We start from the raw sequence: 13,587 nt of genomic DNA, 5'->3' as shown, positions 1-13,587 counted from the left end.
ACAGGGTCTACTGAGTTGCTTAGCCCCTTGCTTTTACTGAGACTGGCTTTGAACTCTCATGATCCTCCTGGATCAGACTCCTGAGTCGATAGGGTTATAGGTAGTGTGTCAACAAGGGCCAGTTTGCATTTTTAATTTTGATGAATTTAATTTGGATAGAATTGACCTGTTAGGAAGATGCAGCAATTTTGTATATTCATTATCAAACTTAGAAAACATAAGCCTCTTTTTATGTTTAGACATTATCCTTCTCAAGATGACTAGTAAAAGAAAAATTACTTTGTATTTCTGTTTTTATTCACTACTTTAATGAAAACAGAGACAAATTAATGTATCAATTGTAATTTAATTTAATGTTAACTATCTGTTCCTACTCTTTTCATATTTTCTGTTGGGTTGTTCTCAAAATAGTTATGGCAGTTCTTTAAATATTAAATAATATAATCATTTCATCATCTATTTTATTTTTCCACAAAGTTGAATTTACTATTTTACATAAACATTACTTAAGTCAAAACAAAGAGATAATCAAGTTGTTTCATGAACTAGACAGTTACTTATTACTTCCCTTTCATTTCCTAACCTCATCAAGCAGTCATTACATTTATGAGGTAAGTCAACCAAATGCTTGAAATCTAGATAAATTTTAGGATCTTTAGTCTGTCCTGTTGAATATTCTTAATATTGATATAAATAAATCACTTCAAATAAATGTGAATTTAAATGCTTGCAATATTCTAGCATACTTGAAAAGGCCTTCCCAAAGTCATCACAAACGTGAGGAAATATTTTATTATGTTCAATAGCAACATACCTGTTTGTCATTTGTATAACATATACTTTGAACACCACAGACATGCCTTGCAAAGAAGTTCTTCCATTTTTCAGAGATCATTTTGCTTAAGAGGCTGTATTATTCATGTTCTCCATTACCCATTGTTATACTTATTGCTTAATTCTATTAATTTAAATGTATGCTCATTTGCCACATGGCTATGCAAGTCTTCTGGATCATTTGTTCTATGTTCACACAACTGACACAAGTACTGTTCATGACAGCCTTGCTCCCGAAAATGTAGGTAGAGATCACTGCTTGAGGAGAACTGTACATCACACTGGTCACACCAATACAGATGATGGCTAAAGTGGGTGTCTACAATGGACTGGTTGAGTTTCTCAAAAATTTCTGTACTGTAATTAGAGTATTTACCAATGTATAGATCCTCTTCATGTAGTTTGGCATGTTTGATCAGAAGCTTGTTGGCAAAGAAGCTTTCCTTGCCTACTTGACACATATTTGAATCAGTATGTTTATGCTTCAAGGACAATATGCTGTGTTGAATCAGAAAATTACTGACTATTGAATTCACAAAGTTCACACTTATAGAGACCACTGCTGTTAGCTCTCAGTACAGTCCATTTCTGCTGGGCAGTCCCATTCAAAGTTTTACTTTTGTCACAAATTTTACAAAGCTTAGCTGATGGCTTTCATCATTTTGGTCTTGGAGGCTCTTGGAGGAATTGTGTTCTATCTGTATGTCATAATCCTCAGAAAGCACATGCAATGGGGACATCTTTGGTGGTGTGAACTTCTATAGGACTCTCCTTTTCAGATTGCTGGTTGATTGATTCCAGTGAGTCACATTCTTCACAGATTTCTACATCAGCAGATTTTTCTGTAGAAAAGCCAGTGTGGTCTATAATTCTATGTACAGGAGTGGGAACAAGATAGTTTTGATTTCTGTTTCTGGGTTTGATTCCACCTGCAAATTTTGGCATATCATATGAGGTCTTGGTATCAGAATCATCATCTTTGTTGTCAAACATGATGATTCTGATACCGAGTCTGGCTGTCTCATAGAACAGACACTGTTAACAATGATCAGAAAAAAAAAATTACCATTTAATTCATCTACATTTCTGCTAATTCCAGAGGAATCTGAATAATGAGAAGGATATAAAGTTGTCCTTTTTATCTTCTCAATTTGGTATAATTCTTAATATTGCAGTGAGAAAAAATAAATTCCAAATTTTCCACAGATAGGTTAAAAAAACCCTCAATTTTACTAATGAAGAAAAACTCAGTGAAAGTCAAGTCAACAAAGAAATGGCAAAACCAGAGATGTAACTACATGTCTTCTGATTCCTGGGCACTGAATAACTAAATATGGGGTATATGGGTTCATCATGGCTAAGAACTGCCACCAGCAAGTTATATCTTATTTCCAGTTCTTAGTAATTGGAAGGAGGGGAAGTTAGTCACTGATATACAGGGACCCCCGCCAACTCAGGCACAGCTGAGGACACAGGGCTGCAGGCGATGCTGCTCAGGCCCTGGTGCTCCCAGGCTCTCTGCTAGACTGGCTCTTTCCCTCCTCCATGTCCCAAGTCCTGCCCTACAGGCCCCAGACCCAGCTAAGCTGCACACTCACTCCCTGGCTTGGTGCCTGCACACATCATATCCTTTTTATATATGATTTAACAGAAATTCAGTTTCCCTAATATGTGATATGTAATCCATTTAATATAGTCTTTTTGTGGTTAATAATCCATCCTAAAACCATAACTATGTTACTTTGTGTTCTTTTAGTTGGCCCAAATACAGATTTAAATTAGAGGAATGACAATATTCTATTTAAGTATCTATTGACAGAGTGAGAGAGAATAAGAGAATAAAGGGGAATAAAATATGGCATTAAAATAATCAGATTTTTATTTTGAGTATAGCTTTTTCAAAAGTACATTAAGGAAATAAAACTGTAAGTCTTCCAAAAGCATCACCATGTAAAATGTTAAATATTTTGCAAATAATTTGCATTCTAAAAATTACAACATAAATTTTATATATTGAGCCATATCTGCAGTTACCTATATATTCTCTGATTGGTAAAACATATTCCCTATCCCTGTCAATGATATAAATTTGTGAACACACTCATAATTCACTAGGAAATACTAAAATTGTTCAAATTTGCATCAGAGTAACCACTATAACCTCCATTACACAGTGACCATCACCTTATATTTTCAATGTTTTCCCCCTGAAGATAAATTTCTGTGACAACAAACAAATTAGATAAGAGAGTAGCAATGGCAGGCAAGATGATATGAAGGAGAGTGCTGTTTCTAAGTTCACCAGAATCAAATTGGAGTTCTGCTACACTGGGGGCAGCTGACATTCCCATACCCCCCACCCCAATATCACAGTGACAGTGTTCATGAACTGTCATGATGAACCTTAACTGATCCTGATTTCTGGGATGATATATAGCAGTAGACAGTGCTGGATGAAACTTTTGTTTACTTACAACTTTAATCACCTGGGCTACAGAGATGGGGAAATTCTATGAAGTGTCTTTAAAAGACATTTTATTAACCTTTAGAACTATCTCATTTCAATGATTGCCATATGCAATCCAATATGGCCCCATGTGGCAAAATATTCCTAACTTAGATTACTGGTCTTTATCAACTGTCAGAGGACAGATGACATTAATGTCATTTATGTTTCACATCTGTCATAATGTTTATTTGACAATATATTGAACAAAGAACGTAAATAACATACTGTTGACTCACTATCAGTAATACTTTAAAAACTGAAGCAGAGAGGCTATTTTATAAGTTTCAAAGTGCAATTTGGAATTTAAAACTTTACTAATAATTCTGTCATATTTGCATTAGAGAGGCAAATTTTTTCACCATCACTTTAGCACATTGCAGATTGTACTAAATGTTAATTTTCCTAAATGTAATTCTTTGTTACATTGACTTTAGATGGCACTGAAATCTTTTTTATGACTGGATAATTTTGGTGATCATAGGAAGAAAATACAGGGATTTACTTACATATACAAGACATTTAGCTAGAACATTTAGATTGTATGCTACGCAGAGGATATATTAAATGAAGTAATTACAAGTATGATTGTATACTTTGGTCTTTAGTATTGAAAAAGAAATATCAGGCCCAATTACCTTAAGCATATTTCCCAGACATCACTGGTGGCATTATCCTTGATGATAGGCGAGAGAGAATTTTATAAAGTAAATGAATTTTGCTGTGAGCTTATTTCCTCAACTTGAAAGTCAGGAAACAAACAGGATGGAAATTAGGCAGTGTCTCACAGAGAATAGAGAAAGCTATTAGATGTCAAACCTCCATAAACACTGAATCAAAATCTAATTAATGTGGACCTTAACAATCCTGAAATCAATATGGTTAAATGGTGTCTGATCTCTAGATAACTCTGGAGGATGTTATCCAATTGATTTTCTTAAATGAATATACATTTATTTAATATGCATATGTATGTAATTATTTATTGCCATACATTAATATGTTATTCAACATATATTTATTGAGATTCAGCCTTGGGTTAGGTCCTATGCAGTGTCATGGGGATATAAAATCTAGTATCATTCATACTACCCATTTTCAAGAATTAAAAAAAAAAGTGGAGGAGAGAGTCAGACAATACAGTCAACAATCCTAGTACATTAGGGGGAGCAGAATGAGAGAGGTAATTTTTTAAATGGATACAGCATCCACATGAGGACATTTTCAAAATCTCTGTGAAATGTTTTTAAAGATAATTTTGTTTGTTGTCCTTTAGCACACAGAGGCAAGACATGATAGATGTTCTAACATATAGAAAATGCTAATTCAACATCCCTCATAACTCAAATAATATGAGATTTTTTTTAATGAAACTAAAATTGACTTCAGTTTTACATGCAAACTTAAATTACTTATTGATCAGTTTACATGCATCCTTATATTTGAAGAAATTGCAAGAAATATGAAAAATGGGAAAAATAATGTTTAGATTCTTGGAATATTTTCAAGAGTTATTCACTTTAACTCATAGTCATGTAAGTGCAATTGTAGAGTACTTGTCTATTTGTGATTGCTTATGTAACAGCATGAGGTGCTTATTCATCCATTTTTAATACATATCAGAATTTCCATCCTTTTTAAGGTTAAATAATAGTCCATTGTTGGTATCTATTCCAATTTTTTCAGCCATCAATTTGGTGATACTCAGATGTGGAATTACTGAATCATATGATAATTCTGTTTTTAATTGTTTGAGGAAACACCATACAGTTCTTCATAGTGACTGCAAAAAGTTTCATTCCCATCTCAGTGAACACCGGTTTCAGTTTCTCCACTTGCAAACGCTTACTTTCTTTGTTGTCTGCTTTTTCCTCCTCCTCCTCCTCCTCCTCCTCCTCCTCCTCCTCCTCCTCCTCCTCCTCCTCCTCCTCCATTTTGCAGTCTCCTCTTCCTTCTGCTTTTCTTCATTCTCTTCTTAGTTATGCTAATGACTGTCAATTAGTACTTCACAGTAGTTTAGATTTGCATTTCCCAGATCATTAGTGAAATAGAAAATCTTTTGATATGCTTGTTAGTACTTTATGTATCTTCTTTGGAGAAACATGGATTCGTGTCCTTTCCCTATTTTCTGGTCAAGTTATTTGACTGGATGTAATTTGCAAACATTTTGTACCATTCTGAATGTTTCCTTTTCATTCCATTGTGTCCTTTGATGCACAAATACATATTTCACTCTGAGAATTAAATTTTAAAGATATATACATGTATTTACATATGTGTATTTCACACATAGATTTTTAAAGAAAGGATCTTGCTATGTTGCCAAGGCTTGCCTTGAACAAGGCCTACATTTTGATTTAAAATAATGCAAAAATAAATATTTAAAAAACAAAGTCTGAATAAATAAGTTAAATTGTCAAAAGATATTGATTCTTTGAAATGATAGTTTTAAGTATGCTTTCGTTTCCTTTAAACAAACATAAAACTCTGTGTAAGTATGAAAATGTTTGATTTAGCAATGTATGAAAATATTTGATTAAGTAACATTCTCTGTTGTGGGTGGCATGGCTTTGCTTTAGTTCCCCTTGAATACTGTTTTGTAATTAGCCTTTTGGGGTGTGCCATACACACCACCTTAGATTTTATCTATTATCCTACATTTTGTGTAGTATCTTGGCTCAGGCAGCACATCTGTGATCTCTATAGTTTCCATTTTATGAAGAGCCTTTCTCTGACACATTAGCACTCAAAGTTAATAGACTTTTCTAGACTCATAAATTTGTAGAGCAGAATTCTCAAGCATAGAGTGTATTCAACCCAAACCAGAAAATGCATTCTATGTGCTGCATTTATTTTTTAATGTGGGGAATAAAAGAAGATATAATTTATTTTGTTCTTTATTTTGAAGGACATGCTTGGTTGCACCACTGGGCATCTGAACCTTTCCACCCATGTTGTAAGTTTATATAAAATTTTCTTTCAGTTTTTCCGAAACCATATTTATCTTCTACATGCCATTTGCCTTATGAAATACCATCCGCCCAATTGTTACACTCTTTGAACATCCACTCTGATGACACAATGTCATTATTGTAGTATAACACTGTGATACTCTATGGTGATTTGAGATGTTAAAAAGTCTTGGACATTATAATGGGGATATTGATTGAGTCCCATTAACTTGGTATCTATTTTATGTTACATTTTATAGAAAAATGCATACTATGTCACATATTTGCAAATCAAAATACTAAAGTCTGATGAGAATAATTCTCTTGACATACAGGTTGAACTAACACCGAAGTGCAAAATGGTTACTTTTCATATAGATTCCAAAAAGTAATGTATTTAAAAACCAGTTCATAAGTTTAGGGCCTATAACAATAGCACTTCCCATTTGCTTTCTGTTAAATTATCAAATGTCCAATTTGAATATTTAAGACAAATAACCAATCAACCAGTGTATCATGGAATCTGTAGATCATATTAATGATTGAATCTTATTGACCTGTAGATAATCATAGTTGTTATTGGCTTCTGCATAAAAAATGGATCATATAAATGATATGTTTTAAATATGACAGAAATTATCTTGGAAAACAACTTAAGTGTTTCTTTGACTTACCTGAATTGTTAAGGAAAATGAGCTTTATCTTTCATTATGCAAAGACTGTATATATGAATCTATGTATAACTTTCTGTCTCAAAGAGTGTGTTACTAATAACTGCTGGATTTTTTGCCCATGATTAGTACAGATTTTTAAAAATTAAAGACTGTTACCTAACTCTGAAGAATGTGCACTAAAGACCAGGTTCAAATTCTTATTTGCTTAGTACTGAATATGGAGCATCAGTGTATGTGTTGCAATAAGCACCATGTTCTGAGTTCATTCTTTGGGAACAATAACTTACTAGTGAAGATATTAGACATTTAATCTAATATACCCCATTATTTTAAAGCAAGAAAGTTCACCATTTTATTCCTTCATCTCCAAGTCATTAAAACTGTGGTAGAGAAAAAACGGTGGAAAAGAAAAAATATACATCATGGTAAGGCAAACCTGCTTCTGATGTCTTTGTCTTTACTTTCCAGTCATAACTGAAGAGATATCATTGTTTTTCAAATCTTATAGCTTCCAACAACTGTTCTACTGGTTATTTATATAGTAGATATTCACTTAAAAACAATCTGATGGGAAAGATCTTCTCAGATCCTAATGGTATAGTGGTGAACAAGCCAGATATATTCTCTGAAGGGATATGAAGATACTCTTGTTATTAAAATTGAATTGGTTTTTACACAAATATACAGGTGACCACAGACATCAGAAAATGACATTTTAAAATTGAAAATATTTCTTTACGACTTTTGATTTGAGCTTCAAATTATTCTAGAATGTTCCCAATGATATGTTCTGCTTCTCAAAATCCTCATTAATCTTACACACAGTATACACATTCTTTTCAGTCAGCTAGTTAAAAATAGAATTTTATTGGAAATAAGCATTTAAATTACAAATTTTCATAAAAATGTTTTCAACAATATAAGTGATAATTAGGTGTAATTAGAACACAAAAGAAACTTTATGTGTTACTAACAATTACTTCAAATGTTCAAATGCAGTAATCTCCCAGTGTAGTTGTAAGTGGCATATAAAATTCTCATTTCCTGTTCTAACATAAGATATATAAATTTGCTATCTTTTTAATATTTATCAATTAGAATTTTCCATCTGTACTAAGCTATATACATAAGTAAATATTCTTCCTCTTTTCTCCAACTTTGTAACTGAAATTTGATATCAAAGCTAATTTTTATTTTAATGACATTGATGGTTTAACTGCTGGTGCAGAAGTAGTCACCTGAAGTACTACCACAATGATATCTGACTACATAAACTAGCAAATGATCACAAAGATTATTACAAAATTATATATCTAATCCTTTATGTGAACTCAGTGTTCACTTTTTCTCTTTGTAAAATATTCTTGCAGTAGAATCATGGAATATTCCAGTCTAAATTATGCTTTGAATTAGAGAAGAAATCTTCTAGGTAAGTCCATGAAATTCTGACTTAGACCAAGATTTTTATTCATATGTAAGAATGAAAATTTCATGCAAGATTAGTAAAATTTGATCTTAAATATTAATTTATTATACATTCATAGTAAAAATTATATGTTACCATACAAAATATATTAACCTTTTTCCACACTACAGAAATTGATAAACTTATTTGGTGTCAAAGTGTTGCACAGGGTTTCAATGAATATATATCTTATGTTTGAATGAATATTGAACTTTGCTTACTTTTATTTATTGCCCTTGTTCACTAGTTACTGTTTTCATTTCTTGGAAAAATGACCACTTAAGTTTTCCTGTGTTTGATATTCCCCTCTAAAACTGTGTGTAACAAAATGATCCAGGTTTTATCCTACCATCACAAAGCTGTAATTTTGAAGTTGTTATCCTCAAGCATGTTAATTTTCTAAACATGGGTTTTGCAAAAGCAAAACAATATTACCATTGAGGAAGATCTTCCACCCATCACCTCTCCATAGACACCCCAATTTCAACAGCTGTACAGTCATTAAACTGCTTTCAGAAGAGATGAGGAACAAGACACGGGACCATGCATGATTTAGTATAATAACAAAAGAAACACATTGAAGAAGGCAGGAAGAAGTTGACTATTTCAACCCTCCTCAATTCCATACCATGTGGAACCAAGCTTAGCATCAGCTTGGGAAGTCAAGAGGCTGCCTTCACCAACACTATCCCAACGTTGGGTAACAGAGAATGGAACAAAATTTCATTCGTTGGTGTGATGTCAGGGCAACAAGAGCAGTACTGTCCCTTGTAATTTAATGACAGGCTTCTGAAATCGAATACTTCGGAAGACATTCATGTCCTCTAGCCATAGGCCAATTCTTATGGACAAAGCCTCTGAAACAGCCAGCGCCACATGGAGAGAGGCAGCCCCAGTCCATTGGACTTCTGGCCAGTATCACTTGTAGCTGGTCACCACACTGCTGTTCCATGAGTCTGCCTCAGCAGTAGGCAGTCAATATTAGTATGGGTCTTGGTGTTATCCAGTGCTGTGATAGTTCAGTGTGCTTTGGACTTGGGGCATGCCAGAGCCTGATAACATTAATTCCTACAGGCATGGCATTGGATCATTAGGAAGGTTCATACTCCTGGATCACAGTCAAGTTACCATGGAAATGACAACTGGACCTAGGCTGACCTTAGGGCCAGGCTTTGAGGGACTGACTATGGTTTTTAGGTAGTTAAAAAAGACATGCAGAATACCTTGGCGTTGCTAAAAAAAATAAAAATAAAAAAAATTTAAAAACCCTACAGTTGGATTGCCCTCTAATACTGAAACAGGGATAATATATTATCAGATTTGTAGCAAATCTGGATTTAGGGCACCATTAAATGCTATAATAGCCAAAGGAACTACAGGATCAGAATAAATTAGCAGTCTGCTTAGAATTTGTGGAAAGGCACAAACCAAGCCAAATTATACAGATTGCAATAAAAATCATATCCATAAGTGTGTAGATGGCACTATACACCAATAAACAGAAAGAACTTTCAAATAAATATGACTTCATGTAACCATTAAAATAAGGCACCAGATAATGAAGAAGTATCAACAAATGTAAGTCCTTTTTGTCAATGTAGAATTTAAAAATTGTTGTTTTTGGGAAAATAAGATTCAAGAAAAAATAATAAAGATCTGATACTCCACATCACTAATTATCAGGGAAATACAAATCAAAATCAGAATCAGATATCATTTTACTCCAGTAAGAATGGCTACTATAGAAAACCTATATTGAACAAGAATTGGTAAGGATGTAGAGAAAATGAACACTTGCACAGTATTGGTGGGAATGTACATTAGCATAGCCATTATGGAAAATGGTAAATGAAGCATTTTCTAAAAGAATTAAACACTGAGGGTTTTGGGGATATAGCTTAGTTGGTAGAGTGCTTGCCCAATAAGCACAAGGCCCTGGGTTCAACTCCCATCACTAGGGAAAAAAAAATTAAACATTGAGCTACCATATGATCCAGCTTTTCCAATACTGAGAATATATACAAACTAAATCGGTATGTCAAAAAGGATCTGAATTCCCATGTTTATTATAGCACTATTCACATTGGCCAAGAAATATAAATGAAGTGTCCATCAACTGATAAATGGATTTAAAAGATGTAGCACACAATGAAATACTATTTATCTATAAAAAAAGAAATCTTGTTATTTGCAGCAAAAGGGATCAAAATCAAATCAAAATCATTATTTTAAGTGAAATGAGCCAAACACAGGAAGATAGATAACACAATATTTTACTCATGCAAATTATAAAAGTTGATCTCATCAAAGCAGAGTATAGAAAGGTATTGGTGGAGACTGGGTAGACTAGGGTGCCTAAAGGCCTGGAGAAAGATTACTCAATCTGTAGAAAGTTCTAATTAGGTAAGAGTAAGAAGTTCAAAAGTGCTTTATAGAGTGTATCATTTACTAAAAAAAAAAAAAAAGGAGAGATTTTCATTGTTTCAACAGAAACAAACAAGAAAGTCGTAAACAGTAAGGTGTTTGCAGATATAGATATGCTTAAACATTACAGAATATATACACATATCAGAACATCACATGGTATTCCATGAAAAATATAATTTTATGTTTTAAACATCAGTTAAATCAAATTTGATTTAGAGAAGAGGAATTTGAAAACTAGTTTTTCTCATTTTCAATACTACCATTTAATGTTTTGTCCTGTGATTCTCAGACTGGAAAAGCACATCACATGGGTCTTTACTGAATACTTTGCTAGTTGGTGCTAAAATAAAACTCTGATTGCCTTATCTTGTAAACCCATGAAAATCATATCTTGAGGCTTAGGGAAGAATAAACAAAGGGCAGAATGGCAGGTGACAAAGGAAGGTAGTGAGCTGAGTGGTTTCTTAGCTTGTGGCCTCCTGCAGTAAAAAGCCACTCCTCTGAAGCATTGTCCTAGGCTGTACAGTCCTCCTACCCTAAAGACTCTCCCTCTGCCTGAACCCCAGGGGTATTAGCTTCTCACTCAAGAACAAGGATCAGGGACCTGTACATACTAAGTCATAATTTCCATTTGCAGTTAATTATACACTGCAGTGTGACTTTATTCCCTGTAGAATCCAGCTAATGAAACAATTTTATTACTAATTACTTCATCCTTATTCAGAATATATATGCCCCTTTTCTGCTTTAACATCAACCCTCTCCTCCTCCTCCTCCTTTTGAAAGAATGAGCATTCTTTCAAAAATGGAGGTGCTCCTTTTGTCAATCCACATGGTCATTTTTATGCAAAAATACTTCATGAGGAATATAATCTAACTTCCACCACTTAGAAATAAAAATATGCCTCATATAACAGGTTGAATTCAGTTTGCTTTCATACTAATAACAACAAAAAAATGCCTTTTGTGTACTTGTGGATGTGATCACAATGGTTTGTGTACTTCATTTTTCTTATGTCATTCATCGGAGTTATTGATCTTCGATATTTTTAGTCTCATATGGTTTTGGTATTAGGGTAATGATGGTCTGGTAATATCGTTTGGGAAATATTTCCTCCCCTAAGTTTATTTTTTTTAACATTTGGAGTAGGAAATTGTATTCCTTGAACGTTTGTTAGAGGACAATAAGAAAGCCATCAAATCCTGAGCATTTGTTTGATGAGATTCTTTCTACTACTGATTCAATCTCCTTACTTCTTCTTGGTATGTTCTGTTTTTTTCTTAATGATTTGGTCTGGGAAGATCGTTTGTATTGTGAAATTTACCCATTCATTCTAGGTTATCTTCATAGTACTTCCTATTATACCTTGTATTTCTATCATATCAATTTTAGTGTCTACTCTTTTTTATTGTATTTCAGTCCTTTTTTTCATTATATTGTCTGACTTAAGGTTTGTTTTTTTGTAAATTTATCTTCTTAAAAAAAAAAAAAAACTCTGAGTTTTTAAAATTTGTTTCCATTGGTTTGCCAGTCATTATTTCCCTTATTTCTGCTTTGGATCTTTGCTTTTTTCTATATTCTTTGACTTTAATTTCTTTTTTTTAGTACCATCAGGTATATTACTAGGTTGTTTATACCAGGTCCTCTATCTTTATTGATGTAATCAAAAATGGCAATAAACTTGCCTGTTACATGGATTTTCTTTTACTGCAACCTGCTAGTTTTGGTATGGTATTTCTAAATATGTTCAACTCATGCTTTATTTTTTAAAAATTTCCTTTGATCTCTTTTGATCCATTGGTTGTTTATGAGCATGTGGTTTGTTTTCCATGTATTAGTGAATTTTCCTGCTATTGATTTTTAATTTTATGTCAGTGTGCTCAGATATGATACCTAATATGATTTCAATATACTTAAGTGTCTTAAAACTTGTTTTGTAAACTAAAATATGATCTCAACTGGAGAATGACCTTCTGTGCCTTCAAGAAGAATGTATATTTTTCTACTTTTGATGAAATAGTTTTTGTCTACTAGATTCACTTGTGTAAAATATAGTTATTTATATATATGACATATATATATATATATATATATATATATATATATATATATGACATTAGTTGGCTAATGGATCTAGGAAGAGTTGCCACCAGTTGATTCAATGTTTATTTGTATAAAAATGAAAGTGATGGCCTCCAAGCATTTTACATAGTGGACTAGAATCTGGAAGTATCATATGGCTAAGTATTTTTACTTATTCTTTTTATTTATTGTTGTTGTCCCAGGGGTTGAACCCAGTGGAGTTTAACCCCTGGGGCATAATCGCCAGGTCTTTTCATCTTATTGAGAGACAGGGCCTCGCTAAATTGCTTAGGCCCTTGGTAGTTGCTGAAGCTGGCTTCAAACTTGAAATTCTCTTGCCTCAGCCTCCCAAGTGCATGTGCCACCATGCCCAGCTTTCTTATTCTTTATTTGTATAAAAGGTTCTTCTATTGTTTTATTATCTGAATTATTACTTTTTGAGTTTATGACAAAAAATATTTTAAGTGAATAACTCTCCATTGTTTACTTTTTCCTTTTATTATTATTCTACTGTAGTTTTTTGACTCTTGAACTCTACAGCCACATTAATCAAGTTGATCATTTTAAAAACTTTCTAGTACATTCCTCAATTGTACTTGTGTAAACGTTAAATTGGTACATGCTTACAGTTGCATGTTTCTAAATGA

At 33.1% G+C, this 13,587-nt stretch overlaps 1 pseudogene; it reads right to left on the bottom strand.

The window, feature by feature from the left end:
* Positions 1 to 528: 528 nt before the first annotated feature.
* The window catches only part of LOC124974194 (zinc finger protein 639-like), a 29,837-nt pseudogene continuing 16,778 nt past the window's right edge, over positions 529 to 13,587 (bottom strand).

This window comes from Sciurus carolinensis, unplaced genomic scaffold (assembly GCF_902686445.1).
Source record: "Sciurus carolinensis unplaced genomic scaffold, mSciCar1.2, whole genome shotgun sequence".
Taxonomy (NCBI): Eukaryota; Metazoa; Chordata; class Mammalia; order Rodentia; family Sciuridae; genus Sciurus; species Sciurus carolinensis.
Note: the sequence above shows the minus strand (reverse complement) of the source record. Positions and strands in the feature narration are given on the sequence as shown.